This window comes from Austrofundulus limnaeus, unplaced genomic scaffold, assembly GCF_001266775.1.
Source record: "Austrofundulus limnaeus strain Quisiro unplaced genomic scaffold, Austrofundulus_limnaeus-1.0 Scaffold659, whole genome shotgun sequence".
NCBI classification, from domain to species: domain Eukaryota; kingdom Metazoa; phylum Chordata; class Actinopteri; order Cyprinodontiformes; family Rivulidae; genus Austrofundulus; species Austrofundulus limnaeus.
The window spans coordinates 115,107-121,067 of NW_013953061.1; positions in this window are offsets into that span (position 1 = coordinate 115,107).

Here is a 5,961-nt window from a genome sequence, read left to right on the forward strand (position 1 = left end):
GGACAATTTATATTGTTCGTCTAAATTATTACATTTAAAATTATAACTAATTCAAGCAGAATAGCCTATTGTCAACATAATTATGGAGTGTAATTTATTTTCAACTCAATATGTCTTCAAACTAATGAAATATAAAATTATTAGTGAAGAAAATCTGTCTGGATAACAGCAGACTGACTGCTCATAAAATATACAGTACAACAGGTCTGGACCACTCGTGATTTTGTTCGTATCTGAAGAAAATCTTAGAATAAACTGGTGAATGCCACAAATTCTCCTAAATCACTCGTACGCACAACTTATGGTAAATGGTAAATGGACTGTACTTATATAGCGCCTTTCTATCCATCAGGGACACTCAAAGCACTTTACACTGCAGACATTCACCCATTCACACTCACATTCACACACTGATGATGGCAAATCAATTGTAGCCACAGCTGCCCTGGGGCACACTGACAGAGGCGAGGCTGCCATACACAGGCGCCACCAGACCCTCTGACCACCATCAGTAGGCAAGGTGGGTAAGGTGTCTTGCCCAAGGACACAACGACTGAGTCGACTGGACGGGAATCGAACTGGCAACCTTCCGGTTCCAGGTCGACTCCCCTAACCACTCTACCACAGCCGCCCCAAACATGAACAATGTATGAACAATGAAACATGTTATGAACAAATCTGTGCGTATGAACGGTTCTTGCATGAGGCCCATTGATCCTGAGTCGAAAATGAAGACATTTGTTCTGCAAACCAGAGTTTTAAATGAAGCCCACACTGGTAAAAATATTGGTGGGTTACTACGTGAAGCCTGCACRGAGTGGAATATCTCATACAACAATCCCTCCATTGTCACAGATAATGCCAGGAACATGGTTGTGGCCGGTGCAGAAGCCCAATTCAGTCCACACATTACCTGCTTCGCACATACACTCAACCTTGCCTCCCAGAAGGGTTTGGGGGTGGACCGTGCTGGTTGTTAGGGAAAGTGCGAAAAATTGTTGGATATTTTCACCGTAGCCCTATTGCTTTTCATGTCCTACAGGAAAAACAAAATCTGATGGATTTACTAAAACATAAACTGATCCAAGATAATCACCAGATGGAACAGTTAATTTTAAATGCTTGAACGTTTTTTGGAACAACATCCAGCTATAATGGCAACTCTGATGTCCAAGGATCTGCGAGACGAGGTCACAGATGTAGGTATACTGAGTGTACCATTGCCAACATGGAGGACATTGTTCAGTTGATGGGTCCTGTCAAAATGGCAACCACTGTGATGTGTGAAGAAGACTAGCCAACTCTCTGTAATTGCTCCTCTTCAAGCAAAACTACTGAGACACCTACAGCCACGCAAAGACGACTCAACCATGGTTGTAGAGATTAAGATGGAGATGACTGATGACCTGTCCACACACTACACTGGCGTCTAAGATGCTCTCAATATAGGTAATTAATTTGTACTCTTGTTCCAAATTAACCTTGGTTACTATTTAAATGCCACACATTTAAATTTAAAATTTAAACTGGAGTTTAGTTTTTTAATATGGAAAAGTAAACAAAATATCTGCAATTGGTTCTTAGTTCATGGTGATTTATTTATCTAAAGTTTAATCTACTGATTATTTTGTTTGTGAGGAGATGGTTATCACTTGCAATGTGAGGTCATCTTAATTTTAATGCAAAGCAATATTCTTGCTCCTAAAACAGCATCAACGTTGGACCCACGATTTAAAGAAATGCCCTACCTGGAAAAAGAGGACAAAGAACAGGTTTACACCAAACTGCTCCTTGAGGCTGAAGAGTCCTTCCAGGTAACTCAGCTCTGCTCTTTCATTTGTCCTCTTTCAACTCTCATCTGTTTTTTACAGTACTCTAATTTTCTCTGCGCATTTCTACAGAGCAGAAATGTTTACAGTTCACACCTTCTTACTCATAGATGCAAGCAATGGGAAATGAGGAAGGAGACGAGGGAGGTTCAAGCACAAATATGCCAGGATTCAAAGAAGAGACCACAGGTGTGTTTCATGTGTAGTACCAACAAAGCATTGTTGTTCTGTATTAAAAAGAAATGAGAAATGTGACTATATTTTGAAATTAATTTCTTGTAGCTTCAAATGAATCCACTCCTTGTAAGAAGAAAGCCTTACATGCCCTGTATCGCAATTCCTTCAACCAAAAAGAAAAAAATCTACACGTGAGACAGCCAGAGCCAGGGGTGCCGTATAGGGAAGAAGGGGTTATCTGTGGAATGAAAGTGGGCGTGTCACAAGAGTGGGCGTGTCAAAAGCATAAACACTGCGGGCTACGAGGCCTGCATGACGGTATCCTTAGACCCTGCTTGATCTCTTTACAGCCTGACCCTGACCCCAACACTAAGGTTAACCAGGAGAAATGTGACCGAAGCAGGGTTCTCCAGAAAAAGTGGTGCTGTACAGTAACGCCCCTTTTGTTTTGTCCAATCAGGTGGTGCCGTATGGTGTCGCCCCTTTTTTGCTTGTCCAGTCAGGTGTGTCCCTTTAAAAAAAGTCTGTCAAATCAGGTGTGTTGCTTTAGAATCACCTTTTGTTGTGACACACCCGCTCATCCACACTTGTCCGCAGAGATCTCTACTTGTACATGATGGTATCCTTAGATCCTGCTTGATCTCTTTACAGCCTGACCCTGACCCCAACACTAAGGATAACCAGGAGAAATGTGACCCGAGTAGGGTTCTTCACAAAAAGTGGTGCCGTACAGTAACTCCCCTTTTGTTCTTGTCCAATGAGGTGGTGCCATACGGTATCGCCCCATTTTTGCTTGTCCAGTCAGGTGTGTCTCTTTAACAAAGTCCGTCAAATCAGGTGTGTCGCTTTAGAATCGCCTTTCCTTGTGACGCCCAGTCRTCCGCAGAGACCCCTACTTGGTATGGGGTGGAAAGTTGGGACAATTCCAAGGGCCCTTGACTGATAGGGGCCCTCACAAAAAAATTAAAAAATTAAAGACAAAATTGTTGGGGCCCCTGTCTATGACAACATTAATGAAATCTTTGTTTATTCTTGTTTTTAGTAGTAAAAGTTAAATGTTACCACTCCCAGACCAAAAGGAAAACAACAATTTTTACTCTGAACACCCCTCTGTATCTGCATAAAATGGTTTGTTCCTGCAGAAGGCATTTAACAGCATTCAGTAAAATCAGGGAATAACAGAGTAACCATGCTGTCTAGAACAATAATAAAATGATCATAAAAGAGGACATTAAAAGATTCCAGTTTAGTGCTATTGTTTAGACAGGATCATGACTGTTAAATGGCATCTATAATTACAGATTTTATTATTCCCATCATTATTTGTGAACTAACTTATTTTTTTTCCGAACCACCGTTAAACGCACCATAAGCATGCACATGCTGATGCTGCATCTGAATCAACGAGAGAGGAGACCTGCTGAGCAGAGCAGCAGTGTGTCAGAAACCAGCGAAACAATAGTAAAAAAAACTTTGTAATTTTTTCCAAACAAACCTTTAATGTTGACTAATTCTGTTGGAGGCAGATAATGTTAGCCAAATGATCCAAATATACCATGTTGAAAAATATATATTTTTGTGTTGACAAGCCTGAGTGGTCTGTTGACTGACCGTTGTATTTGTTCAAATAATTGTTATGGGCAGGTTACAATATAAAAAATTGTTTGTCATAATGTCTTATGATTATTTGACAGGAGTTTTACTTTTAAAATGTAAGTTTATTTAATTTAGTTATAATGAAAATACAATAAAAAATAAACCAAGGTTTAGAATAATTATCATTTTGATCGGTAATGTCTGACTGGGCCTAGTGTGACTTTATGTTCAACAAATTGGGCTCCGAGGTCAAAAAGGTTAAGAACCCCTGATCTAAGTTACTGTTCTCTGTGACATTATTCTGTAAGACAGAGGAAAATAAAGATGGAAGAGATTTTTTAAATTTAGCTACAGCATTCTCTGATAAACATCTACTATAATTAAATTTACTCTCAGTAGCTATAAAGTCAGCYAATGTAAACTCAAAGGTTATTAAAAATGGTCAGAGAGAACAGGATTGTGAGGATGTATTATTAAGTTCTTACTCTTTATACCATACGTTAGAACCAGATCAAGAGTGTGATGAAGGGAGTGAGGTCTGTGGACATTTTGATTAAAACCAATCGACTATCAAATTACTAAAAGCTATATTTAAGCTATCATTTTCACTATCAGCATGAATATTAAAATCTCCCATTATTATAATTTTATCAGTTTTTAATAATAAATCAGTCAGAAAATCTGAAAACTGATAAAAACTGTGAATAAGGGCCTGGAGGGCGATAAATAACAAGTAGTAGAAGTTTTTCTGATTTCCATTTTGGATGAGAAAGACTGAGGGACAAAGACTCAAACGAACTATAACTAATAATTGATTTAGCATTAATTAATAGTTCTGACTTATAAAATGCAGCTACTCCTCCACTAGGGCATAACTTTGTGAAAGACTGGTGTGGACGTGTCCCCACCAACTTTGGTCGGACAGGGACAGTCCCCACCAATATTTGCACGTCTTTTTTCCTTTGCGTGCATCTACATTTCCCGACAGTAACTAGCGCGGCAGCAATTGCTGTGTCTACCTTTTTCCGGGGATAAATAAATAAATGAGTAAATAAATAAATAAATAAATAAATAAATAAATTAGATAGACCTTTATTGTCATTGTACAGAGCACAATAAAATTACATTTCAGAACACCCATTCAGAAGAAGACAGAACAGAACAAACATGGGAGAACAGGAGCCCTGGTTCATGCAGCCACATACCCCAGCACAGAGCAAGGATCATCTTCATGAAGACATCATGAGTAGGCACTACCCTTGACAGAAAAACTAAAAACCACACAAGGGAAGATGAGAGAAAAAAAAAMCATCATATTATATCAACACTGTGACACACTATGCCTTGCTAGCCTATGCTGCGCCTGCTTCCTCCCTTCTATGGCAAGCTGCTTCTCATCTCTCGTGCTGCTGCGAGCTTGCGACATCTTCCCCCTTACCCCCTCCTTTCCTTTTCTCTGAAGCGCAGACACACACCCACACACACACACGCACGGGGGGTGGGGGTAGCTCCCCTCTTCAAACAACGTAGTGGTCAGAACTACTGGAGCAGGTAATGGTCTGACAACGACCAGCTCTTGAAAAACCTTTAATCTTTACAAAGGACCAAAAATAAGTCAAAATGTAGAACAGCACAGTTATTGTTCTTATGAAAAGTTAGCTTGCTGCTAGTTATCTATCAGCTAACGTTAGAAATCACTTAGTGATGACATCATCTATTATTAAGGTTTTTTTAATTAGTTAAACTGTATTTTAATGCTAAGATTGAGTCCAGGTCCACTCTGATATAAATTGATTCCCTGTTATAATTTACATTCATAAAGTCACTGATTATTTCTCTAATTTAATCTGCTAGTTTCGTGATACATAATACTTAATCTATCTGTTTATACAGGAGCTGGATACAGACAGTCAGAGGCAGCAGAGGACAGAGTGTCTCAGGTAGGACAGAGTGTCTCAGGTAGGACAGGGTGTCTCAGGTAGGACAGAGTGTCTCAGGTAGGACAGAGTGTCTCAGGTAGGACAGGGTGTCTCAGGTAGGACAGAATGTCTCAGGTAGGACAGAGTGTCTCAGGTAGAACAGAGTGTCTCAGGTAGGACAGGGTGTCTCAGGTAGGACAGAATGTCTCAGGTAGGACAGAATGTCTCAGGTAGAACAGAGTGTCTCAGGTAGGACAGGGTGTCTCAGGTGGGACAGAGTGTCTCAGATGGGACAGAGTGTCTCAGGTAGAACAGAGTGTCTCAGGTAGGACAGGGTGTCTCAGGTAGGACAGAGTGTCTCAGGTAGAACAGAGTGTCTCAGGTAGGACAGGGTGTCTCAGGTAGGACAGAATGTCTCAGGTAGGACAGAATGTCTCAGG